This window comes from Eschrichtius robustus, chromosome X (assembly GCF_028021215.1).
Source record: "Eschrichtius robustus isolate mEscRob2 chromosome X, mEscRob2.pri, whole genome shotgun sequence".
NCBI lineage: Eukaryota > Metazoa > Chordata > Mammalia > Artiodactyla > Eschrichtiidae > Eschrichtius > Eschrichtius robustus.
In genome coordinates this window covers 110,714,153-110,741,886 of record NC_090845.1, presented here as the reverse complement: position 1 = coordinate 110,741,886, position 27,734 = coordinate 110,714,153, and positions in this window count along the sequence as shown.

Here is a 27,734-nt window from a genome sequence, read left to right as displayed (position 1 = left end):
CTGCAACATTTTCTTAAAGGACCAGATAGTAAACATTTCAGTCTTTGCAAGTCATAGGTCATAGTAGCAACTGCTCATCTCTGTTGTTGCATTCCAAAACCAGCCATAGGCAATATGTAAATAGGCATGATGCTATTCCAATAAAATTTTATTTCCAAAAACAGGGCTGAAGGCCATAGCTTCCTGACCCTTGACAAAGAAGAATAGCTATCCAGTCACTGTTGATATAATTTTCTGAATACTGGTCAGAAGTCAAATAATTGTGCAGAGGTTTTTATGACCATATTTTATATTTTGAAACCAAAAAGATGCTTTATCTAAAGTGATATAGCTAGTTCTATAATTCAACCTTTTACCCCAGTCTTCTCCTGTTCTGCTTTTCTGTGGTATCTGTGGTAGATGATCTCTAAGGTGGGTCCCAGTGTTCCTTACATCCAGAAATTTACACACTTGTGCAATTTCCTTCCCTTGAATGTTGGCTGGACTTATTGAATAGCTTGTAATAAAAATAATATGGCAGAAGCAATGAGATGTCACTTCTGAGATTTGGTTAGGAAAGGAATATAGCTTCAGACTTTCTCTCTCTCTCTCTCCTTCTGTTCGTCTCTCTCAGAAGCAAGCTGCCATGTGGTGTGTAGCCATATAAAAACTGGCCAGGAACTGATATCTCTGGTCAACAGAGTGCAAGGACCTGAGGCCTGCCGATAGCCATGACTGCAGCCACAGCAGATGCCCTGATTAAAGCTTTGTGAGCAGCCCTGAGCTGCAAGAACCAGCTAAGCTATGCCTGAGCCACAAAAAACTGAGAGATAATAAATGCTGTTTTAAGCCACTAAATTTTGGGGTATTGCAGCAACAGATAATGAATACAGTGTTATTTATTTACTCCCTTCATCCTATGTTGAATCTTTTTTATAGTTAAACTTGAATGTGTGTATTCGGAATTATATTTTTATGACTAGGAAACAAATGAATTGAGGAAATGCTAGACAAACTCAAATGTAAATGCATAAATTAGACAGACCACATATATGAAAAAAACCATCTTAAGCTATGACCTAAAGTTCCAAATTCCTATGTCATAAATCTTTGGGTTAGATTGTACCAGTACCAGCATCATTAGGAACTTAACATGGGAATGATAATCAGTGAGTCTCTGGTCTAAAAGTATATATTCCCTCTCACTTGAAGGACATTTGTATTGTATAACAAATCAGAAAGAGACATGATTGAAAGCACTGACCTTATGCCAGGAAACAATGCAGAAATCTGCACTAATCACTCTTTTAGACTTTTAGATGAAATGATGATCTCTTCCTTTATATCTATTTTTCACTGATTCACTTTGAAGGGTTTATTTATATGATTTAAACTTTTCTCTGAATAATACAGATATAATTTCAGGCTGACATTTGCTGAATTAAATATGCCCATCGTTTGTCTTTATCTTTTTGATATACGTATAGCAGAACTCTTAAAATGTGTTCATTCAGTCATTTCTGTCAATTATTCATTATTAATTTGTAGAGCCATTTTTTCATTATTTCCTCCCATTTATCTATATAATTGTTCATAAGAGAGGATGTTAAAACTTTCGGTTTAATTTGAGGTAGCATATGTAATTGTACTCTTTTTCATATTTCAAACACATCAGAAGAATTTCATTATTAAAGATATTTACTGGAGATAGAGCACTCTCTCTCTCCCTCTCTCTCCACACACACACATACACACACACACACACACAATTCTTTTTTTCTGAAAAGCTAAGACAGCTCTTTTATTCATGTAAATAAATAAATGTTATGCTTACTTTTTATATGTTTTGGGTAATGAAGTACCTTCATTTTGTTCAATCCTCTTTCTATGTGAGAAATGATCAAATCTGAGGAAAAATGTGGCCTTTATGAGCCTCTGAGGTTATAGAAGGTTATATATGATGGGTGTGAAACCATCTTACATCTTAGCTGTGGTACATGAAATCAGACATAGGAAAATAAGAAGTGTGTCTTTGAGGACTACTGAACATCAATGTGTGGTCAGTACCAAATAGACGTATCAAATTCAGGATCTAGGTAGGGAACAAGAGTCATGATATGAAGTTGAAATCGTGTGGAGATAGAAAAGTTGAATCCAGTGCTGTGCATAAGAGCAGTAGGTACTGTAGAAAACAAGTGAGAAGAAGGCCTAAATAAATCTGGAGACTACATTTGAATCCCAATTTTTTTATACTGTTTCTATCATGTCATCAAGCTGCATTATATTTACCTAAAGCACAAGACAGACAGCCGTTCACTCATTCACTCATTCCTTCAGAGAAAACATGAATTCAACACCTATTATGTTCTACTCACTGTACTGGATAATGAGGATACAGATATGAATAAGAAACTAACACTGGAAAATAGTATTTATATTTTCTGATTATGTGATATAGTATTCATTCAGCATACATTCATTCAAAATTATTTATTGCGCATGTATTGTATTCCATTTATTACGTTAAGAACTACAAACACTTTGATGAGCCAAAATGAACATGGCCCTTGCTTTCATGTTACTGATTATGAAGTAGCATATACATATAATAACAAATCATTATACGAATGAATCTATAAATATAAACTGGACTTGGAAATCTGGTGTTACGAAAAGATTCTCATAGAAAATTATTTAATCTAGCATATAAAGCATGAGTGGGACTCAACTAGAAAACTAGAAAATTTGAGTGTGGGGAGATGTGAGGAGGTGGGGAGTGTGGAGATAGAAAAAGTATTCCAGACAGAGGAATTAACAATTACGATGGCCTTATTATGAATGGAAATATTTCCCTCAGATCCATATATAGAAGTCCTAAACTAAATACTTCAGAATGTGAGTGTATTTGAAGATAGAGGTGATTAAATTAAATGTATTTGAAGATAGAGGTGATTAAATTAAATGTATTTGAAGATAGAGGTGATTAAATTAAAATGAGCTCTCCCCGCCAGGGTGTGCCCTAATCCAGTCCAACTGGTGTTCTTATAAGAAGAGGAGATTAGGAAACATGAGAGACACCAGGGGCGTGTGCGCACAAAGGAAAGACCATGTGAGGACACAGTGAGAAGGCATCCACAAGCCAAGGAGAAGGTTCTCAGGGGAAACCAAAATTGCTGACACCTTGATCTTGGACCTCCAGTCTCCAGAATTAACAGAAATAAATTTCTGTTTTTTAAGCTACCCAGTCTGTGGTATTTTGTTATGACAGCCCAAGCAAACTAATACAGGCCGTATGGCAGGAAAACACAGAAAATGTGACAAATTCGAAGAAGACAAGAAACCATACTGAAGCAGAGTTACCTTAGATGAATCTGTGGAATAAAGAAGTAGCTGGACTATGCAGGCCATTATAGGCCACATTAAGGATTTTGATTTTGTCCTCAGAGTAATTTAGAAGCCACTGATAGTTTTTAAGCAAATATCTGTATACCAGTTAGGATGCTTTTAGCTATAGCTAGCAGGAAATCTAACCAGACATATACTAAGCTGTAAAGATATTTATTCATAAGAAGTCCAGAGATAGAGGGATTTCAGAGTTAGTTAATTCACTGACTTAACAAACTAATCAAGAAGAGAGATTCCTTTTGTTTTTCACCCCTCCAATGTTCGTTGGCTTGTCTTCCTAGACTAAATACTCCAATGGTCATAAATTACTGATATAGTTCTAGGCAGCATTTGCTAATGTCAGTATTCAGAGGAAGAACAGTGAACATTCTTGTCTCAGAATCTTTTGTAAGAGTAAAACCTTCTCAGAAGATGCTCAGCATGCGTTCTCTCATATCTCATTGCACAGAAATGCATCACATTCCCATTCCTAAAACAGTTACTTGACCACGGAAATAAAACCACGATAACTGAGTTAGAGTAATCACGATTCACCCACTCTATCTGGAAAGGGGCCAAACCTTCCCTGAAGGAAATGATCTCTTAGAGAAGGGTGGACAATGTTGGGGTCCATCTAGAAGGAAGAAAGAATGGCTTTTGGTTAGTAAAATCTGTCCAAGGCTTTCTATAGTGCCTGTCCAAGGATTATATGATTAGATGTGTGTTTTGAAATATCAGTCTGGCTGCAGTGCAGAGAACTGTTTGGAGGGGGGGGGTGGTGGGAGGTAGCAGAATGGAAAGAAAATAGATCATTTATTTAACTATTACAGTATTGTAGGCTAGAGAAGATGGTATATTGGACCAGAATGCAGGGCATGGAGAAGAGTGGATGGGTAAAATCTGTTGAATTTGATGATGGATTAAGTATGGGATATGAGTGAATGGGAGGTATTAAGGATGATTCCTAGTTTTCTGGTCTGTGCAACTGGATGGAACACTGAAAGAACACATTTATTGAGGAAAATAATGAGTTTTACCTTGGACATGTTGAGTTTGAGCTTCCACTGAGCTAGCCAATTGGATATATCTGTCAGATGACTGGATATATGAATCTTAAGCTCATATCGGGGATCTAAATCTGGAATAATATATCAAATTATTTATATGGATGGATGGATAGATAGATGGATAAATGAGTCAAACTCAGATGAGAAGTTTGGAATTCTCTGATATCAAATGATCAGAAAAAGATTATGGAGCCTAGAAAGGAGACTGAGAAGGAGCAGTCAGATCTATGGGAGAAAAAGAAAAATAAATAAATAAAAATGGACAGACATGATGTCAAGAAAGAGAAAGGAGTTTTTTGAGACATAGGGCCTAGTTGAAGAAAACATTCCAAATTCTGTTAAGAATACAGAAGAATTTGATGATTATGAAGTGCCATTTCCAGAGAGTGCAGTAAAATGTTTTTGAAAGTAGAAGAGTGAAGAGCTCAGGCAGAGATGTACATGCACATTAGGCATGGAAGTGCAGTAGAGGATTGATGTTTGGGTGGATCACACATTAAACATTGACAACAAGAAAGTGTGGCAGAAAGATTGATGCACTGCTGCAAATTTATGGAATTGTTACCTCTTCATATGCAAAAAAAAAAAACCCCAAAACAAAAAACTTTAGGATACTCATTTAAGGACAAGGGATTAAGCCATTGGTTTATAGTAAACAACCTCTACTGCCACAATCTAATTCCTTCCTGGCTTAGGGTTCTTCAAATAAGTATACATGAGTTCCAATTATGTTGCCCTATTGAGCAGATATAATATGTAGAAGAAGTTGGGTGCTTTATTCAAGAGATCTATAACTGTAAATGTTAAGAAGCCTTGAATATGTGGTTAAATTATTAAGGTGCTTAGTCATTCTTTGCTTTCTGTTATGAAGTAATATTTAGCCTTGGTCAAAAAACTTCAATCTAAAGAAAACTTAATTTACACATTGAAAAAATAGAAAACATTTTCAACATCTCCCCAGAGATTTGGAAAAGCTGGATTTTTTATTAATTCACTTTGCTTAAAGATAAATATTTACACAAAATATTTGTAAAAAACTTCAGTTAAACTTGAAATGTGTGTACCATTTCTGAAGTTACAGTATTCAGTTATTTTACTAAACAAATATTTATTAAGCATCTACCATGTGAAAAACACTTTTCTATGCACTATGATTACAAATAAAGTCACAATATAGTCCATGCCCAAAAGGAGAGCATTTGAAAAATCATACCTGTACATAAACAGTTACAAGGAGTTGAAAGAAGTTGTTATGATGCAATAAGGTGAAATAAATTGCCCATTTATACAACCACTTATATTTTACCTCATGCAATATATAATTTATTTCAGGAGGAGAGGAGAATTTGAATTTGAATTATTCTCTGTGGTTAGCTTTAGTCATCAACTGTTAGCACCAAGCTGTCTACATATCAACCAACAAAGATGTATTAAAAGACTCTTAAGTCTCTGAATCTCTTCCTCTACATTAAACCGAAGGAGGTCAGGCATTTCCAATTCACTCATAGGCCATCTTTTGATCCATGATTCAGCCAACCAACCAAACATGCAGAGCCCTTTCTAACTCCTGGAGCTGCAACATTAAATGCAAAAATCTCTGCTTAGTGATCCCATATCAGTAAATTCAGCCTGATCCAACTTTATGTTCCTTCCAACACTATCCTACACCCTTAGTGTAGGATATCCCTTCCCACACATGTTCCTGGATTTCTTTCTGTATAAATTAGAAAATTCAAGTATTTCTTTTGGAAGGTATCACTCATGGGTCACACTATGTTCCTAACCATTAGGGACCTTCTGGAACTTGAGTCTAATTATAAGTTCAGAAGCAAAGAGGGATGGTGGGGGTAGATCCTGAGAAGAACCAGTATTGTCTTGCATGGCAACTGCCTTCGAGGAGGCCATTAACATTTCCTCAGGAAATGTAGGTTTAACCCTCTCAGAGGGAAGTAGAAAGGCCATACCACTGTGGGTGGGGAGGCCACTATCACTGGGGCTGGAGATGCCACTGACATTTCAGGTAGGGAGGATACTTCCACTGGCAAAGAAGACTCATCAGAATTTAGGGGCTCAATGTCTCCAGCTCCATCAGGCTCTTCCCACACTTCCCCGTCTCAATTAATAGGATCTCATTCTTTGCCAATCAATGTTTTCCCTTTAACAGTAGACACTTTGCAGGACTGAGTTCAACTTGCATTTAATTCAATCACAGGATGAGTTTCTGCATTTCATCTTCAGCAATTTCAGCCCAGCAAGCTACAGGAGATAAGGGTCTTCTTCAGGGCACACATAGATGCTCTTAGATCATTTATGTAGCATTTGAGCTGAGAATTAGAATCCCTGAGCTCATTCTTTTCCTTCACCACTTTGTCCAGAGACATTAGGAGCAACCAACCAATGTCATTATATTCCTTGTTTTTCCAAAAATGTTCAAAAGTATCATATATAGAGTCACTTAGCTCTTTGCTTCTTTGGTTGATTAGGAGTATCCAATGAAGATAGATTGTGAATTCTATAAACAGTGCACTCCATGGACTATCAGTGTTCTCTTTTCTACCGGAAACAGACTCATTAGTGTTTTTCAATCTAATCAGATTAGAGACCCAATTCCAGAAACCAAATCAGAGAAACTCATCCTTAAAATTCTGTTCCAGAACCAGTTTTTGTACCAAAATCTGTTTGTCAGGGTTCTCTAGAGGAACAGAACCAATAGGATATATAATATATATAGTTGATCCTTGAACAATACAGCTTTCAATTGCACAGATCCACTTATACATGGATTTTTTTCAATAGTAAATACAGTACTACCCAATCTGTGGTTGACTGAATCTGTGGATGTGAAACTGCGGATACAGAGGGCCGACTATGGGACCCTCAGGGTCCCTGCAGATTTTTATATCCATGGTGGGTCTTGGAACCAATCCCCCAGGGACACTGAGGGGGATCTCTATCTATCTATCTATCTATCTATCTATCTATCTATAATCTATCTATCCTTTGATTATATATATATACTGTCTTCCGAAAAACAACATATATATATATTCAAACAAAGACAGCAAATTTGCCTTCCTCCACTTTTCTATTCTATTCAGATCATCAACAGATTGGATGATGCCCACAGTCATTGCTGAGGGCAATCTTCTTTATTCAGACTACTGATTCAAATGACAATCTCTTCCAGAAACATCCTCATGGACACACTCAGAAATAAAGTTTTATCAGCTTTCTGGGAGTCCCTTAGTCCAGGCAAGTTGACACATAAAATTAACTATCACAGGCTGGGACATCTCACCTCATCTTCTCCTGCCCTCTGGGATCTACATCATTAGCTCCCTGGTTCTTAGGCTTTTGGACTAGGACTGAATTAAACCACTGGCTTTCCTGGGTCTTCAGCTTGCAGGTGACAGATCATGGGATTTCTCAAACTCCATAATTGTGTGAGCCAATTCCTCATTATAAATCTCCTTTTATATCCTATTGTTTCTGTTTCTCTGGAGAACCCTGACTAATACATCTATTATTTTTCCTTTGTTATTCATGCACTTGGTGTCATATTTAAGAATCCATTGCCAAATCTGAGATCTTGAAGACTTATTGTATGTTTTCTTCTAAGAATTTTATAGTTTTAGGTTTCATATTGTTGACTGAAAAAAAAAGGCACAACCTAAAAGTTGATAATCATATTTTATTTGGTGGACTTACTTGAGACTTAAGCCTGGGTTAGAGACTATCAGATAGTTCTGAGGGACTGTTCCGAAGAGGTAACGGAGGAGCCAAGATATATAGGAGATCAGTAAAAAAAAAAAAAAAGAAAAGAAAAGAAAAGAAAAGAAAAGAAGAAAAACCCAGGGGGCCAGAACACCAAAAGACTACTGTTAATTAAAGAAAACCAGACATCTCAAGTTAATGAATTTAGTGCTTTTCTATGTATAGGAAGACGCAAGAGTCTGGGTTTACTGAAATTATTCCTTTGATATTACACCTTAACTATCTAGAGCCAGTACCCTGGGTTTTTTTGTTGTTTTTTTTCCATTCTGAATCCCCTCAGGGTACACCATTGGTGGCTGCGGAGGCTGACAGCTTGGTGGTAGGCAACCTGTTTTCCTCCATCCGGAATTCCCCTCAGGGTGCATCATCAGGGGCAGCTGCAGTGGCTGGTGGCTTGATAGCCACAGTATCCTTTGTTTACTGAAATAGCAGGTGACCCTCTTTGTCCACAATATTTAGGTCTCTGTCCACTTTTAGTTAAATTTTGTAAGTGGTGTGATGTGATGGTCCAAATTCAATCTTTACGATATGGTCATTCGCTTCTCAAAGTACCATTTGTTGAAAATTCTACTCTTTCTTCACTGAATGGTCTTGGCACCTTTGTTGAAAGACAGTTGGTAACACACCATTGTAAAGCAATTATACTCCAATAAAGATGTGAAAAAAAAAAAAAAGAAAGTTAACGCAGACACATGATTTTAATACTGGACTGTCAATTCTTTTCCATTAATCTTTATGTCTATGTTTATACCAGCACCACATTGTCTTGATTACTGTTTCTTTGTAGCATGTGTTGAAATCGGGAAGTGTGTCTTCCAACTTTACTCTTTTTCAGGCTTGTTTACCTATTTTGATCCCTTGCAGTTCCATATGAATTTACAATCATTTTGTCAATTTTTACAAAGTTTATGCATATTGTAACATGTATCAGTATTTCATTCCTTTTTATTATCGAATAATATACCACTGCATAAATATATCACTTTTGTTTATACATTCATCCATTGATGGACATTGGGTTGTTTTTTACCTTTGGTTATTGTGAATAGTGCTGCAAAGAGTATTCATATCTAAGCATTTGTTTGAATACATATTTTCAATTGTTTTGGCTGTTTATCTTTTGTTATGGAGTTAAAAATGTTCTTTTTGTATTCAAGATACTTGGCCCTTATCAGAGACATATGAATTACAAATATTTTCTCCCATTTTGTGGGTTATTTTGTCCTGTACACAACATACAGTCAGTTCTTGCTTTGGTATCCACTCTTACTACCTCTGTCCTTTATTGAATTGTTTGAACTATTCATATTAATATTATTAATGATATAGTTTGATTTACATCTTTCATTTTAATGTATTTTTCTATATGCATTATCTCTTATTTTTTGTTTATCTATTCCTCTTTTATTGCTTTCTCTTGTATCAAAGAAATATTTTCTAGTGTAAATTTTTCTTTAATTTTCTCTCTGTTCTTTGGATTGCATAATACCTACTGATCTGTCTTCAAGTTCTCCCATTCTTCTGCCAATTACAATTGTAGATGAACCTGTCTAATGTATTTTTCCTTTTAGTTACTGTGATTTTTCAAATGTAGAATTTTCTTTTGGTTCTTTTTTAAAAATAATTTCTATTTTATTATTGATATCTTAAATTAGATGAGACTCTGACTTCATAACTTTATTTTTTAAAGAAATTTTCTTTAGTTCTTTGGGCATACTTACAGTGGTACTTTAAAGTATTTGTTAAATCTGACATCACATTCCTCACATCGACAGTTTTTGTCACTTGCTTTCTTCTCCGTATATATGGATCACATATTCTTATTTCCTTTCATGTCTCATAATTTTTAAGCATGGACATACAAGGTAATGTGCTGTAGTAATTCTGTATACTGATTCCATGCCCCGCCCCCCACCCCCATCCCCCACTATGGGTCTTTTTTCAAAAAAATTTTTTTTGGTTTGCTTAATTGTTTTTTTGACTTGGATAGACTATTTCTGTGAAATCAATTTCCCTTCAGTGTGAGGCCTTTTGTTCCTCAGCCTTGGGTGTGTGCAGTCAAGCTGAATAACAGTGGAGTTCCTTGGGCTCTCTTTGATTGTCCCTTTCTGTGGCCATACCCAGATATTAAGGCTGGCTGATTTCACTATTGTTTTCAACAATACCCTGGGGCATAAATTGCTGAGCAGACCCATCAATTCAAATTCAATCTCTCTGGAAGTGACAATTCCTTAAGTCCGTGTCTGAGATATGTTCTGACCCCTGGATGGTTCTTGCCAGCTGTCTCCTAGGTTTTCTCCTGCAATCTAGTTGGCCTATAGTTTAGCCTATATTTCCAATGCAACTACCAACATCCTTCCAATTACCTTTCACTAAAACCAACACTGTTTTTGAGAATGTCCTTCACGCTTCTCCACATTCTGTTGCAAATGAAGTCATTTCCTTTGGGAGAAGACTGAAGCTCTCTGTCCTTATGGCCATCTGCTTCCCCAGACAAAATCTCTTAATTGGCTCTGGAGATGAGTTTGGGGATAATGGTGCTCTTCTCTCTGAGTGACACCCCCAAATTAAGAGCACTAGTTGGAGAGTGGCAGTAGCAGGAGCTGAGTCAGGGATGATCTTGTATTCCCAGTATTTCCAGTGGTGTTGTTGAAGAGCCTTCCAATGCATAAATGGGGGCTGAGTTAAAGGAGGGAGCTCCTATCTCTCAACCACACTCACCAATACTTAGCCTGAGCCACAGGTATCTGGGGGCAGGGTGAGAAATGCTGACTCCCTACCCTTCCTGGGAAGGTAGCCCTCTGGGAATGAAGGGTAGAAGGAGCCCTGTGTTCTTGGCTGCACTAATCTGGAGTGAAGTTTTCATCTCAAAACACTGAGGAGGGGGAGGAAAGGGGCAGGTCTCAGTTCAAATATCGTAGAATGCTTCCTAGGTGAGCTAAGTTTGGGGCTTATAATATGATTTATCCTAGGCACAACTGTCTTCCTGGGAGGAAGAAAACCCAGAAGAACTTTGGGTAGCTGTAAGAGCTAGCAAGACAATGTAAAATCAAGAGAAGGACAAAACCTTAAAATATTCAATTTTAAAATATTTAATATTTAACCACTGGGTCATTTTTGAGTGTTACAGCAGCATAGGAGGTTAGGTGAGGGGTGTCACTGAAAAAGCAGAGGGTATCTCAAACAGTCTTGAAGTGCTTGGAAGATAGAGTCCCTTTGGAAGCAGAAGCTTGCAAAGATACATCATACATTGGATATCACCACTGAGATTATTGAAACCTGAGGTGGATTGAGTCTAATTAAAGCTGCAATCCAGTCTTTACCCAGATCAGTCCTTGATTTCATTGACGTGATCTGCATCTTAGTTTTTTTGCTTAACAAATGAAAGGGTGAACCCTCTGGGAGACCTCCAGTCTCTACAGATATTGAAATTAACAGACAAGGACTAAAGTAATCATTCATATGTCAAAGATAATAAAGGAAAGATTAACAAAATGGATGAAAATATGAACATTATCATTAGATACTGGGATCTAAAAAAAGTCAAATGGACATTTTAGAAGTTAACAAAGTAATATTGGTAATTAAAAACTCAGATGGGTTTAACAGCAGACTGGACATAGATAAAAACAGAATTCATTATCCCAAAGAAAGGTGAATAGAATGTATCCCAACTAAAGTATATACAGAAAAACAAGCAGACAGAACAGAGCATAAGAAATAGGTGGGACACCATTAATGGTGTAATGTGCATGTAATTAGAGTGACAGAATGGGAGGAGAGAGAGCCTGGGCCAGAAGCAATATGGAGAGACATAATGGTTGAAAATTTGCCAAACTAATTAAAGATATCAACACACAAATTCCAGAAACTCCACGGACCCAAAGAAAGATGAATTCACAGAAAATGACACCAATTTTAAAGTGCTGGAAACCACAAAGAGCTAATGTTAAAAGCAGGCATAAATAAGAACAATTAATTACCTTCAAAGAAGCAATAATAGGACTGATGACTGACTTTTTTAAAAGAAACTGTAGAGTCAGAAGACAATGGGATTGTATATCTAAGTTGCTAAAAGATTTCTTAAAATTCCAACCTAGAATTCTTTATCCATATAAAATTTACTTCAAAAATAAGAGCAAAATAAAGACAAACAAAAGCTGAAATACTAGAATCAGAAAAACTGCATTACCTGATAAACCAAAGGCAGTTTTTCAGGCTGAAGAAAAATGATTGAAGTTGGAAGGAATTTTGAAAGGGATGAAAAGCAGCTTAAAAAGATTTAAGAAAATGTTTTCCATCAACGTCACTTCTATGCAACATTGTACTGAAGTTCATAGCCACGGCAGTAAGGAAGGCCAGGGAAAGAAATAAAGGGAGTGAAGATTAAAAGGAATGGAATAAAACTATCTTTATTCATAGATACTATGATTTCATATGTATACAAATAATGAGAATTAAGAAATGGATCTAGTAAAGTTGCTGGTAAACAGTCAATACACGGTATTAGTTGTATTTCTATATACCTGAAGCCAAAAATGGAAAAATAAAATTGGAAAAAAACCCACTATTTATAGTAGCATTTAAAAAAATCAAATCCCAGAAATAAATCTAATTAGATATGAGCAAAATCTCCATACTGATATCAACAGTTTATTGATGAGATAAAATTAAAGCAAACCAGAAAAATAGAAAAGCTAACCTTTTTCATGTATGGTAAACTCTGTACTTTAAGATTTCACCTCTTCCCAAATTGATCTCTTTATATAACACAATCTGAATTACAATACAAGGAGGGTGTCCAGTGATATTCTCTTCCTTTTATCTGGTTATACGAATGTGTTCATTTTATAATAACGCATCAAGGTGTACATACATAACTTGTGTTCTGTTATATATGTGTGTTAACTGATGAGACCTGTTCACTAAAACACATAAACTATCAAAAAAAAAAAATACAAGGAGATTTTTTTGGTGGAAATCGGCAAATTAGTTATCAAGTATATATGGGAAAGCAAAAGGCCTAGACAAAACAAGAACAAAGTTGGAGGTTTACTGAATGAACTCACATAATAAATATAATCCCTATTAAAGGATACTTTAAAAATGGCTAATTTAAGCTTACTATCAATGTGATAATTATCAATGTGATAAAAGTCAGAATATTGTATACATCTAGTAGGGTACTGAATCTGAAGGGCCCTGAGGAAACTTTTTGGAGTGCTGGGGATGTTCTATAACTTGATTTGGGTGGTGGATTCACGGTTGTATACATATGAAAAAAATAACAAAGATTTCTTATTAAAATTAGTATACTTTACCTAATAAATGTATGCTACACCTGAGTAAAAAAGTATAAAAAACAAATCTGATGTCAGTTAACACATATTTATTGGAATTTGATATTATACTAAGCTAAGAAGAAGCTACAAATGATATGCAGTAGAGCTTATGTTCTAGCCAAAATTTTTTAATATAATTACAAGATAAAATTGGAAAAAAATGCCTAAAAATTACCTAAAGTAATTCAAATTCGTTATCCCTTGGATTAAATTTACTAGAAAACACTAGTTTGAATGATACCCTCTTCTCACCTAAAATTTTCCTCATCAGTAACAGGAGTTTTTAACTCTCCTTAGGGAATTTAATTTCTCATTAGAGAAATCTCTAGGTTACAATGGTGTTTATAATTATCAGTTAATCAAGAGCAATGTTTTTTGAGAAAGTTCACTAATCATTATCCTCTTTCTGCTAATGTCTCTACAGAACTAGCTAATACAGTATTAACACTTTAAGCAATCTTTAGCTATCCCAGAAAATCACTCTGTATCTTCTTCTGATATCACCTAGGAATGGGGATCCAGGTTAGACTGGTGCATTCTAAATATAACTAAAATTTGTTACGTGTCTCACTTTTAACAATATCCACACAATAGAAATTCAGAAGGCCGTGACAATGTCCAACCTTCAAGTCTATCCTCCCCCTTACTCCCATCTGTTGAATTCTTCACAGTGCTTATATGCTAGTAAGAAAAGGGGGGGAGGAAGTAATAAGACAAGTGAATAAAATGATTGATATTCTGGAAGAGACCACAGTCTAGTGGAAAAAATAGATGAATAAGAAAGAATTTTCATGCAGTTTAGAAATTGTTATAATTTTGATATGCCCATAGTACAGTAGCAATAGGAACAGTAACTATTTCTATCGTGGGCAAGGTGTGAGATATTTACTTATTTTGGAAACTTTGCAACTAGCTACTCCTATCAGGTTTCATTTCTCTGTTGTTCCTGATAATAATTTAACAAATTAAACCTTTTCTCTCATCTACTCTCTTTAATCTTGCCAACTTTCGAGTGCTTCTTCCCTTGGAGGGGTATAAGACTGGAGGTGGAGAAGCCAGTTAAGAGATAAGATGACGGTCTAAACTAAGGCAGTAAGGTCAGAGAGGAGACAATTTTTTAACTGATATTTAGAAGTATAAATTGATGACGGTAAATGGGAATGTGAGAGGTAAAGGTAAGGAAGAGGTCAAGGCTGACTATCACGTTTCTAGCTTTAGCATATTTGGGGACTCACAGATCCCTTTGAGAATTTTATGAAACTTGTAGAGCTTTTCTCCCAAGGAAGGAAAATCGATGTACACAGAATTTCACAAGCAATATAAAAAGGTTCAGATTTCTCTGGTCTAGTAGGCATAGTGGGATCATTGGTTCGAGTGTATGGAGCTGTTTTGAAATCCTGAAAAATCTTGATTGATTGAATTTACAAACTCTCATTTAATTAAAATTTATAGAACTAGCCAATAAATCATTCTAAAATATGAATATACATTAAAATGGCTGTTTGCAAATAATACATACTTGGGGTCAATAATTATGACTATGCCAAATTTGAATGAATAAAAAAATCCTAGCCATTCTAACATTTTGGTTTACATTCTACACAGAGACATAAAATATTTTTCTCATACCTAACTAATATTTACTGTTTATTGAATTCCTATTTGCTATTTATTGTAGTCCTAGGTATATTAGATACAACCTCTCAGGAGCACAAAGATTAGTAGAAGATATAATATAAAGCACGCAAATAACTAGAAAATAAAGATCAATATGGTAAATATCATACAAGTGTGGCCATCATAGTTGTTTGGGAATGAAGAGACAGAATCACATACCTGTTTAGTGTCTTAACAGTTTTATATAAGGCCTCAAATGGATGTGTATGGCCATTTTGCCTGTTTTAAATTACAAGTTTTTAGAGGTCAGAGACACTAGATTGCTTCATGTGTCTAATAAAACAAATACTTTTGGAAATGGTAGTGAGGCTTTTTTAAATCTCAAATGTAAGATTATTTACATAGAGGTGTGAGATTCAATTAACTTTTATTCTGTATATTCATTCCTTGCCTGGGATGTCTACTCAAGAAATAAGATGTGTGATAGTGTTTAATTAAAAATGCACATAAAATCATTATTAGTATAATTAAAAGAAGTAGAAAGCAAAGAGACTTTCCGTAAAAAAGTTAAATGGATATGTTTATGCAAACATATCTGTGATGACATTAAGGAAGATATGAGGTATTGAGAAAAATGTATCCCCTCCATTTAATCTATCGGATTGTCAGTCTCTTCCTTCCATATAATAGTACAGACTTGCAACATGATAATTTCTTTTCAATAACCAGCACCTCTGTTTTTTCTCTGTCCTGGTACTTATGGAATGAGAACATCAGTTGGCTGAATGACAAAGAGACAAGCATGAGGAACTGAAAGCATACAACACTTCTAAATACATACTAAATACTCTTTGTAAACCACGTAAACTTGATTTTCTTCCATGTTTTCTATTTTTATCTTTAAATGAGAATAGTGACATTTTACTCATTTAACAATGGTTCTTTACAGAAGTAGAATTCAGATGACCCTATTAACGGGTCAAGATAAGCAACCAAGTGGTTACTACTGTCTTGATTTCCCAGAATACATGTGAGTTTCACTAGCTTATAATTCCTAAAGAGTGAAGATTTTATAGTACGCATGACTGCATATGATATATATTTATTTTTTATATTTTTACCTCTATAGAAAATAAATAATAATTAAAAGCATGAAACAATATGGGCTTGAGAGCTTTGTTGTCCCTAAAACAATATGTGTCGCCCTGGGCTGGTCACAGAAATACATTTACACTTTTATACCTAATGTGAGGTAAAATTTAGAGGGTTTGGAAGTAGATGTAGAAATGGAAAAGGAAAATCACATTATAAAAACAAAATTGGTATGACTTGACAAGATATTAGATATAATGAGTGAAGCAGAGTCACATTTCAAAAAGCTCTCCCCATTCCCACCCCAGCTCATGTCTACACCTTAGTTCTTTAAGATGTGTAGCAGTCAGGATACACTAGGTTATGTTGTAACAGCAATACCAAAATCTCAGTTCTTTAACACTAAACTAGTTTATTTCTTACTCATGCAAATTCTGCTGCAGGTCCCCATGACTTTTCAGGGCAATATTCTCCCTGTGGTGGCTAAGTATTTCAGGTTGCTTCTTTCTATTTTATGGCACAACCGTTTCAACATGATGCTTCAGGGTCCATTTTGGCAGGTGAAGAGAGCATGACACACTGGCTCTTAAGTGTGTCAGCCCTGAAGTGATACATATTACCACCAGTCACAGTCAATTAACCAGCATTAGTCACGTGGCCCCATCCAATTTTCAAGGCTGGGAAATATAGTCTGCTATATGACTAGTAAGCTCAGAGAAGTGGAAATAATGGTGAGCATTAGTAATGTTTAGCTAGAATATAAGGAATTTGGTGGTTCTACACCAAGAACTTGAGTGAAATAAGATCTTGGGTTGGCCAAAAAATTCGTTCGGGTTTTCTGTACCAGCCTACAGAAAACCCAAACGAATTTTTGGGCCAAACCAATAATTACTTCAAAGGGGAAAAAAGATTAAACAATAGATGAAAACAAAATACAAAAGATGTGTAAGGGGATTAAAATGCGGGATACTATATTTTAATAATTTAAGGTAATCAACATTACTATGACACAAAATTTTCTAAGGAAAATGTACAGTGATGATAATTTTGAGTTTTGTCACTGAAAGTGCCATATCAACTTAAGTTGAACATGCCCTTAGGCACAATAATCCTTAAGATTCTTTTGTAAATGTCAATCTTCCTGGTAAATATTTTCTCATGTAAAAATATCAGTATGATTATTTTGACTGTTGCATGATATATTAGCTATATTAGAAATGGAATAGAGCAACTCTTGGATAAACCCTGTGACAATCATCAGATATCAAGAAAGTGAACTTAAACTTCCTGCTTCCTAGTGTCTTCCTCTCAACATTTGTCTCACTATTACAAATCAAAGAATTATGTGAATATCCTCAAATACACTTTCAAATGTTAAATTAACATTCATGGAAGAGGATATTTGCAGAGTATTTTGAGTTACTCAAGCTAAATAATTGCCAATCAACTACATTTTTAAAATTAAAAAGCTAATGAATCTTATGATGCCAGAGCAAAATGAAATATTTGATTCTTTATTTACACTTTTTAATTAAACATTGTCCACCACTTTAAATATGTAGCTTTCTGTGTACCACCCAACAATATCAATAAAAATAATTCCCTCAACAAAGCTAGTAACTGCGCTGTCAAAGATAGGGTAATTGGAACTAAATAAGAGAACTGTGTTTGTTTTGCTACAATTTAATGAATTGCATCGTATATTCTTTAATGCTACCCTAAAAAATGTGAGATAGAAGTGGAAACACAATACCAATTTAAATTATTTTGGACCTTTTCTACATATACCTTCATATAGGTTTTGCATTTATGATCATTCTCATTTATTCCTCTTTCTTTCTTCTTTTGTTTGCACAAAACAAAACAAATACTGGGCATCATCAACCCATATAGGAGCCTTGGAAGTTTTAGTAGCAAAAAAGGCACCAGTGAAAAGCATAGTGGAAAGAACAAGCCAAAGGAAGAGAAATAACAGAATAAAAATAATGATAATTCCATTAAAGGAAAAATAATAGAAAAATAGCACAAAAATAGGATAAATGAAAAAACAAATAATAAGATATATTTAATCTCACATACATAAATATTTACCTTGGAAATGAATGAGCTCTCTGTTTGAGTGAAAATAATCCCAGGTGGAATCAGTGAACTACAGAAAAGAACATAAAGTACCAAAAAAGAATAAATACGTAGTATAAAAATTCCATAGACCACTGAAAGTGACAAAATCAACAATGTCTTGTGGGGTTTATAACATACATAGAAGAAAACTATATAACAACAATAGCACAATGAGTACTGAATGGAGCCAAACTGTTCTAAGTTTCTTGCATTGTTCATTAAGAGGTAATCATTTAAGGTAGGCTATAATAAATTAAGCATGCATATTGTCATCTCTAGATTAACCACTAAAACTATTTTAAAAACTTATATAGCTAAAAATCTAATAGAGAAGGTAAAATGGAATAAATTAAAATAATTGAGTAATTTAAAAAAAAGTAGGAGGATCAACCAAGATGGCGGAGTAGAAAGACGTGCTCTCACTTCCTCTTGCGAGAGCACCAGAATCACAACTGGCTGCTGGACAATCATCGACAGGAAGACACTGGAACTCACCAAGGAGGATACCCCACGTCCAAGGACAGAGGAGAAGCCACAGTGAGATGGTAGGAGGGGCGCAATCAGAATAAAATCAAATCCCATAACTGCTGGGTGGGTGACCCACAGACTGGCGAACACTTATACCACAGAAGTCCACCCACTGGAGTGAATGAAGCTTCTGAGCCCCACGTCAGGCTTCCCAACCTGAGGGTCCGGCAACGGGAGGAGGAATTCCTAGAGAATCAGACTTTGAAGCCTAGTGGGAATTGATTGCAGGACTTTGACAGGACTGGGGGAAACAGAGACCCCACTCTTGGAGGGCACACACAAAGTAGTGTGCGCATCGGGACCCAGGGGAAGGAGCAGTAACCCTGGGGGAGACTGAACCAGACCTACCTGCTGGTGTTGGGGGGTCTCCTGCAGAGGCGGGGGGTGGCTCTGTTTCACCCTGGGGACAAGGACACTGTCAGCGGAGGTTCTGGGAAGTGCTCCTTGGCGTGAGCCCTCCCAGAGTCTGCCATTAACCCCATCAAAGAGCCCAGGTAGGCTCCAGTGTTGGGTTGCCTCAGGCAAAACAACCAACAGGGAGGGAACCCAGCCACACCCATCAACAGTCAAGTGGATTAAAGTGTTACGGAGCTCTGTCCACCACAGCAACAGTCAGCTCTACCCACCACCAGAGCCTCCCATCAAGCCTCTTAGATAGCCTCAACCACCAGAGGACAGACAGCAGAAGCAAGAAAAACTACAATCCTGCAGCCTGCGGACCAAAACCCACAGTTACAGAAAGACAGACAAGATGAAAAGGCAGAGGGCTATATATCAGATGAAGGAACAAGAAAAAACCCCAGAAAAACAACTAAATGAAGTGGAGATAGGCAACCTTCCAGAAAAAGAATTCAGAATAATGATAGTGAAGATGATCCAGGACCTCGGAATAAGAATGGAGGCAAAGATTGAGAAGATGCAAGAAATGATTAACAAAGACCTAGAAGAATTAAAGAACAAACAAACAGAGATGACCAATACAATAACTGAAATGAAAACTACACTAGAAGGAATCAATAGCAGAATAACTGAGGCAGAAGAACGGATAAGTGACCTGGAAGACAGAATGGTGGAATTCACTGCTGCGGAACAGACTAAAGAAAAAAGAATGAAAAGAAGTGAAGACAGCCTAAGAGACCTCTGGGACAACATTAAACGCAACAACATTCGCATTATAGGGGTCCCAGAAGGAGAAGAGAGAGAGAAAGGGCCAGAGAAAATATTTGAAGAGATTATAGTCGAAAACTTCCCTAACATGGCAAGGGAAATAGCCACCCAAGTCCAGGAAGCGCAGAGAGTCCCATACAGGATCAACCCAAGGAGAAACACGCCAAGACACATAGTAATCAAAATGGCAAAAATTAAAGACAAAGAAAAATTATTGAAAGCAGCAAGGGAAAAACAACAAATAACATACAAGGGAACTCCCATAAGGTTAACAGCTGATTTCTCAGCAGAAACTCTGCAAGCCAGAAGGGAGTGGCATGATATACTTAAAGTGATGAAAGGGAAGAACCTACAACCAAGATTACTCTACCTGGCAAGGATCTCATTTAGATTTGATGGAGAAATCAAAAGCTTTACAGGCAAGCAAAAGCTAAGAGAATTCAGCACCACCAAACCAGCTCTACAACAAATGCTAAAGGAACTTCTCTAAGTGGGAAACACAAGAGAAGAAAAGGACCTACAAAAACAAACCCAAAACAATTGAGAAAATGGTCATAGGAACATACATATCGATAATTACCTTAAACGTGAATGGATTAAATGCTCCAACCAAAAGACACAGGCTTGCTGAATGGATACAAAAACAAGACCCATATATATGCTGTCTACAAGAGACCCACTTTAGACCTAGGGACACATACAGACTGAAAGTGAGGGGATGGAAAAAGATATTCCATGCAAATGGAAATCAAAAGAAAGCTGGAGTAGCTATACTCATATCAGATAAAATAGACTTTAAAGTAAAGAATGTTACAAGAGACAAAGAAGGACACTACGTAATGATCAAGGGATCAATCCAAGAAGAAGATATAACAATTATAAATATATATGCACCCAACATAGGAGCACCTCAATACATAAGGCAACTGCTAACAGCCATAAAAGAGGAAATTGACAGTAACACAATCATAGTGGGGGACTTTAACACCTCACTTACACCAATGGACAGATCATCCAAAATGAAAATAAATAAGGAAACAGAAGCTTTAAATGACACAATAGACCAGATAGATTTAACTGATATTTATAGGACATTCCATCCAAAAACAGCAGATTACACGTTCTTCTCAAGTGCGCACGGAACATTCTGCAGGATAGATCACATCTTGGGTCACAAATCAAGCCTTGGTAAATTTAACAAAATTGAAATCATATCAAGCATCTTTTCTGACCACAATGCTATGAGATTAGAAATGAATTACAGGGAAAAAAACGTAAAAAAGACAAACACATGGAGGCTAAACAATACGTTACTAAATAACCCAGAGATCACTGAAGAAATCAAAAAATACCTAGAGACAAATGACAATGAAAACACGACGACCCAAAACCTATGGGATGCAGCAAAAGCAGTTCTAAGAGGGAACTTTATAGCTATACAAGCCTACCTAAAGAAACAAGAAAAATCTCAAGTAAACAATCTAACCTTACACCTAAAGAAACTAGAGAAAGAAGAACAAACAAAACCCAAAGTTAGCAGAAGGAAAGAAATCATAAAGATCAGAGCAGAAATAAATGAAATAGAAACTAAGAAAACAATAGCAAAGATCAATAAAACTAAAAGCTGGTTCTTTGAGAAGATAAACAAAATTGATAAGCCATTAGCCAGACTCATCAAGAAAAAGAGGGAGAGGACTCAAATCAATAAAATCAGAAATGAAAAAGGAGAAGTTACAACAGACACCGCAGAAATACAAAGCATCCTAAGAGACTACTACAAGCAACTGTATGCCAATAAAATGGACAACCTGGAAGAAATGGACAAATTCTTAGAAAGGTATAACCTTCCAAGACTGAACCAGGAAGAAACAGAAAATATGAACAGACCAATCACAAGCAATGAAATTGAAACTGTGATTAAAAATCTTCCAACAAACAAAAGTCCAGGACCAGATGGCTTCACAGGTGAATTGTATCAAACATTTAGAGAAGAGCTAACACCTATCCTTCTCAAACTCTTCCAAAAAATTGCAGAGGAAGGCACACTCCCAAACTCATTCTATGAGGCCACCATCACCCTGATACCAAAACCAGACAAAGACACTACAAAGAAAGAAAATTACAGACCGATATCACTGATGAATATAGATGCAAAAATCCTCAACAAAATACTAGCAAACAGAATCCAACAACACATTAAAAGGATCATACACCACGATCAAGTGGGATTTATCCCAGGGATGCAAGGATTCTTCAATATACGCAAATCAATCAATGTGATACACCATATTAACAAATTGAAGAAGAAAAACCATATGATCATCTCAATAGATGCAGAAAAAGCTTTTGACAAAATTCAACACCCATTTATGATAAAAACTCTCCAGAAAGTGGGCATAGAGGGAACCTACCTCAACATAATAAAGGCCATATACGACAAACCCACAGCAAACATCATTCTCAATGGTGAAAAACTGAAAGCATTTCCTCTAAGATCAGGAACGAGACAAGGATGTCCACTCTCACCACTATTATTCAACATAGTTCTGGAAGTCTTAGCCACGGCAATCAGAGAAGAAAAAGAAATAAAAGGAATACAAATTGGAAAAGAAGAAGTAAAACTGTCACTGTTTGCGGATGACATGATACTATACATAGAGAATCCTAAAACTGCCACCAGAAAACTGCTAGAGCTAATGAATGAATATGGTAAAGTTGCAGGATACAAAATTAATGCACAGAAATCTCTTGCATTCCTACACACTAATGATGAAAAATCTGAAAGAGAAATTATGGAAACACTCCCATTTACCATTGCAACCAAAAGAATAAAATACCTAGGAATAAACCTACCTAGGGAGACAAAGGACCTGTATGCAGAAAACTATAAGAAACTGATGAAAGAAATTAAAGATGATACCAACAGATGGAGAGATATACCATGTTCTTGGATTGGAAGAATCAACATTGTGAAAATGACTATACTACCCAAAGCAATCTACAGATTCAATGCAATCCCTATCCAATTACCAATGGCATTTTTTACGGAACTAGAACAAATCATCTTAAAATTTGTATGGAGACACAAAAGACCCTGAATAGCCAAAGCAGTCTTGAGGGAAAAAAACAGAGCTGGAGGAATCAGACTCCCTGACTTCAGACTATACTACAAAGCTACAGTAATCAAGACAATATAGTACTGGCACAAAAACAGAAACATAGATCAATGGAACAAGATAGAAAGCCCAGAGATAAACCCATGCACCTATGGTCAACTAATCTATGAAAAAGGAGGCAAAGATATACAATGGAGAAAAGACAGTCTCTTCTATAAGTGGTGCTGGGAAAACTGGACAGCTACATATAAAAGAATGAAATTAGGATACTCCCTAACACCATACACAAAAATAAACTCAAAATGGATTCGAGACCTAAATGTAAGGCTGGACACTATAAAACTCTTAGAAGAAAACATAGGAAGAACACTCTTTGACATAAATCACAGCAAGATCTTTTTTGATCCACCTCCTAGAGTAATGGAAATAAAAACAAAAATAAACAAATGGGACCTAATGAAACTTCAAAGCTTTTGCACACCAAAGGAAACCATAAACAAGACGAAAAGACAACCCTCAGAATGGGAGAAAATATTTGCAAACGAATCAACGGACAAAGGATTAATCTCCAAAATATATAAAGAGCTCATTCAGCTCAATATTAAAGAAACAAACAACCCAATCCAAAAATGGGCAGAAGACCTAAATAAACATTTCTCCAAAGAAGACATACAGACGGCCACGAAGCACATGAAAAGATGCTCAACATCACTAATTATTAGAGAAATGCAAATCAAAACTACAATGAGGTATCACCTCACACCAGTTAGAATGGGCATCATCAGAAAATCTACAAACAACAAATGCTGGAGAGGGTGTGGAGAAAAGGGAACCCTCTTGCACTGTTGGTGGGAATGTAAATTGATACAGCCACTATGGAGAACAATATGGAGGTTCCTTAAAAAACTAAAAATAGAATTACCATATGACCCAGCAATCCCACTACTGGGCATATACCCAGAGAAAACCGTAATTCAAAAAGACACATGCACCCGAATGTTCATTGCAGCACTATTTACAATAGCCAGGTCATGGAAGCAACCTAAATGCCCATCAACAGACGAATGGATAAAGAGGTAGTGGTACATATATACAATGGAATATTACTCAGCCATAAAAAGGAACGAAATTGAGTCATTTGTTGAGACGTGGATGGATCTAGAGACTGTCATACAGAGTGAAGTAAGTCAGAAAGAGAAAAACAAATATCGTATATTAACGCATGTATGTGGAACCTAGAAAAATGGTACAGATGAGCCAGTTTGCAGGGCAGAGGTTGAGACACAGATGTAGAGAACGGACATATGGACACCAAGGGGGGAAAACTGCGGTGGGGTGGGGATGGTGTTGTGCTGAATTGGGCGATTGGGATTGACATGTATACACTGATGTGTATAAAATCGATGCCTAATAAGAACCTGCAGTATAAAAAAACAAACAAACAAAACAACTAATACTAAACTTTCATTGGGTTATTTGTATGGAAATATATTAATATAAATGTTTCAGACATTACATGAAATTTCTAAAAATCTTATATGTTCTGGTATAATGTTATAAGTCATAATCCTAGTTATTACCTTAAAATGTATATCTCAGAAATAACTAATTTTCTTGTCAACTGCATTATTATGAACTTTCATCAAATTTTTAACTGTGGTCAAAAAACAAAAACAAACAAACAAAAAAGTAGGCAAATTGAAACAAAGGGACTAAGAGTAGATGGGAAATTTACAAAGGAATAGCAAGATGGCAGATGTAAATATAATTATAATAATAATTGCACTGAATATAAATGAGCTAAACACCAATTCTCTGACTGAATTTTAAAAACAACTATATGCTGTTTAAAAAAGAAATATTTTAATATAAAGATGAAACAGGTTAAAAGTAAAAAGATGGAGATATTTAATTCCACATATGAAGGACTTTTACAGGAATTGTCTTCCAACTGTAAACAATGTGGGACTTAGGTAAAATACATGAAAAATCTGTTTTTGACATTTGACCATAGGGAGCACAAACAGTGACCTCTAGAAGAAGGAAACAAAGGAGTACAGCACTATAATTTCCCTGAGTAACTTCCTGGAGGCAATTTCCAAGTTGAAGTGCAGGGAGCTGAAACCAAAACAGGGCCCTGAAGTCTTGCTGAGTTGAAAAGACTGAGATCAAAACATGGAGGATTGCAAGACAGAATTTCTGAAGCACGTTTTAGAAGAGGGTGTTCCACAGAGAGAAGAAGAGAGTTCTCAAGATATACAGAGGGGTTCCCTCAAATCTTTGGCTGAATACTGGTCTAGGCTTGTACGTGTTGGATCTCCATAAGGATGAAGAAACAATCAGTGAAGTGTAGGCTGCACATTTTCTGAAGCTCATACAAAGCCTGGAAGTAGTTTGTGTTCCCACAAGCCAGAGTAGCGAGGCCTCATACACAGGGCATCAGGTAGAGTTCTCAGAAAGTTATTGCCTTAGAGTGGGGATAAATTAGCTCTATACTAAAGGTAACCCTGGGTATTCCCTAAAATAGTATACAAATAAGCCTTGAAAATATAAAACTTCCTGACAAATATAACTGCCTGCCAGAATAAAACCCTATGCTCTATAGAGGAATTTAACAAAATCCACAACCAACAATGTAAAAATCACATTTGGTATCCAATTCAAAAAATGCCAGGCATTCAAGAAAAGAGAAAGTATAATCCAAAGAACAATCAATAAAAACAGTGCCAGAAATGAGAGAAATGATACATGTAGCAGACAAAAAGCCATTGCAAATATGCTTCATACATCCAAGAATGTAGAAGAAAATGCAAACATGATGAATAAAGAAATGTAAGCTTTTAAAAAGACCAAAATGAAACTTTTAAATGCAGTATCTGAAATAAAATAAATATACTGGGTGGGATTAGCAGTAAATTACATAAAAGTAAAGATTAGCAAACTTGTTGAAGACAACAATATATATAACCTATATTTAAAGAAGCATAGAGATAGAAAAAGACAGATACAAAAAGATACAAAAAGGAAAAAGCAAGCAGAGCATCAGTAACTTGTGGGATGATAACAGATGGTTTAACATTCATGTAATTGGAGCCTGAGTAAGGGATGTGCATGGGAAAGAAGGTTGCAGAAAAAAAAAATTGAAGAAATAATTTTTTTCCAAATATGATTAAAATAATAAGCTCCAAATCCAAGTTTCTTAAAGAACCTCATATAGACTAAATATAAAGAAAATCATACCAATACATTTGATAATTAAATTGCTAAAAAAGAAGCAATAAAAATAAAATCTTAAAGGCAGCTAATTTTTTAAAAATTACATGGAGGGTAACAACAATAAGAATAACAGCAAACTTCTCATAAAAAACTTTGCAAGCCAGAAGACAATGGAGAAACATTATCAAAATACTGAAAGAAAAAAATCAACCTAAATTTATATACTTACCAAAAATATATCTTAAAACTATGAAGGTAAAATATAGATTTTTCAGACAAACAAAAGCTGACAGAATTAATTGCCAATAGATGCCATTATAAGAATTATTAAAGAAAATTCTTCAAGCAGAAGGAAAATAATAGTAAATGGAAATTTGATCAAAACAATAAGTACCTATCAATACTAAAATAGTATGTAGATAGTAAAAATGCCTCCAAATACATGAAAACATATGACTGAAATGGTAAATAGAAATATCCTCAATTATAGTTAAAAATTTTACCATGTCAATATTAGTATTTGATAGAAAAATTAGAAGACTTGAACAACACTACCAAAAGATTTATCTAATTGATATTTATAGAATATTTCACTCAACAACAGCAGAATACATATTGTTTTCAAGTACAAATAGAATATTCTGCAAGACAGGCCATATTCTGGAACATTAAAGTTAACTTGACTTTAAAAGAATTAAAATCATATAAATAATATTCCCTGACCACACTTGGACAAAATAAGGAAATAACAACAGAAGGAAAATTCCTAAATATTTGGAATTTAAACAACACACTTCCATATAGTCTCTGAATCAAAGAAGAAATAACTAGGGAAATTAGAAAATATTTTGAACTGAATGAAAATGAAAACACAGCTTATCAAAATTTCTGAGATGCAGTACTCAGAAATAAATTAGTAGCATTAACAGCTCCTATCAAGCAAGAATAAAGTAATAAATCAATTACCAAAGCTTTCACCTTAAGAAACTAGAAAGAGAAAAGAAACTGAAGCCAAATAAAGCAGATGTGAAGAAAAAAAATATAATAAAGGCAGAAATAAATGAAATAGTAAATGGACATACAATAGAGGAAATCAATGAATCAAAAAACTGATTCCTTGACAAGATCAATAAATTTGATAAACTTCTAGCCAGAATTATGAAGGAAAGAAATACAAATCACCAAAATCTGGTTGAAAGAGGGGATATTAATATAGACACTGTAGAGATCAAAAGGAAAATTAGGGAATATAAGGAAAAATTTATAACAGTAAATACAACGACTTAGGTGAAGTAGACAAATTCCTTGAAATACACAAATTAAAAGGTCAT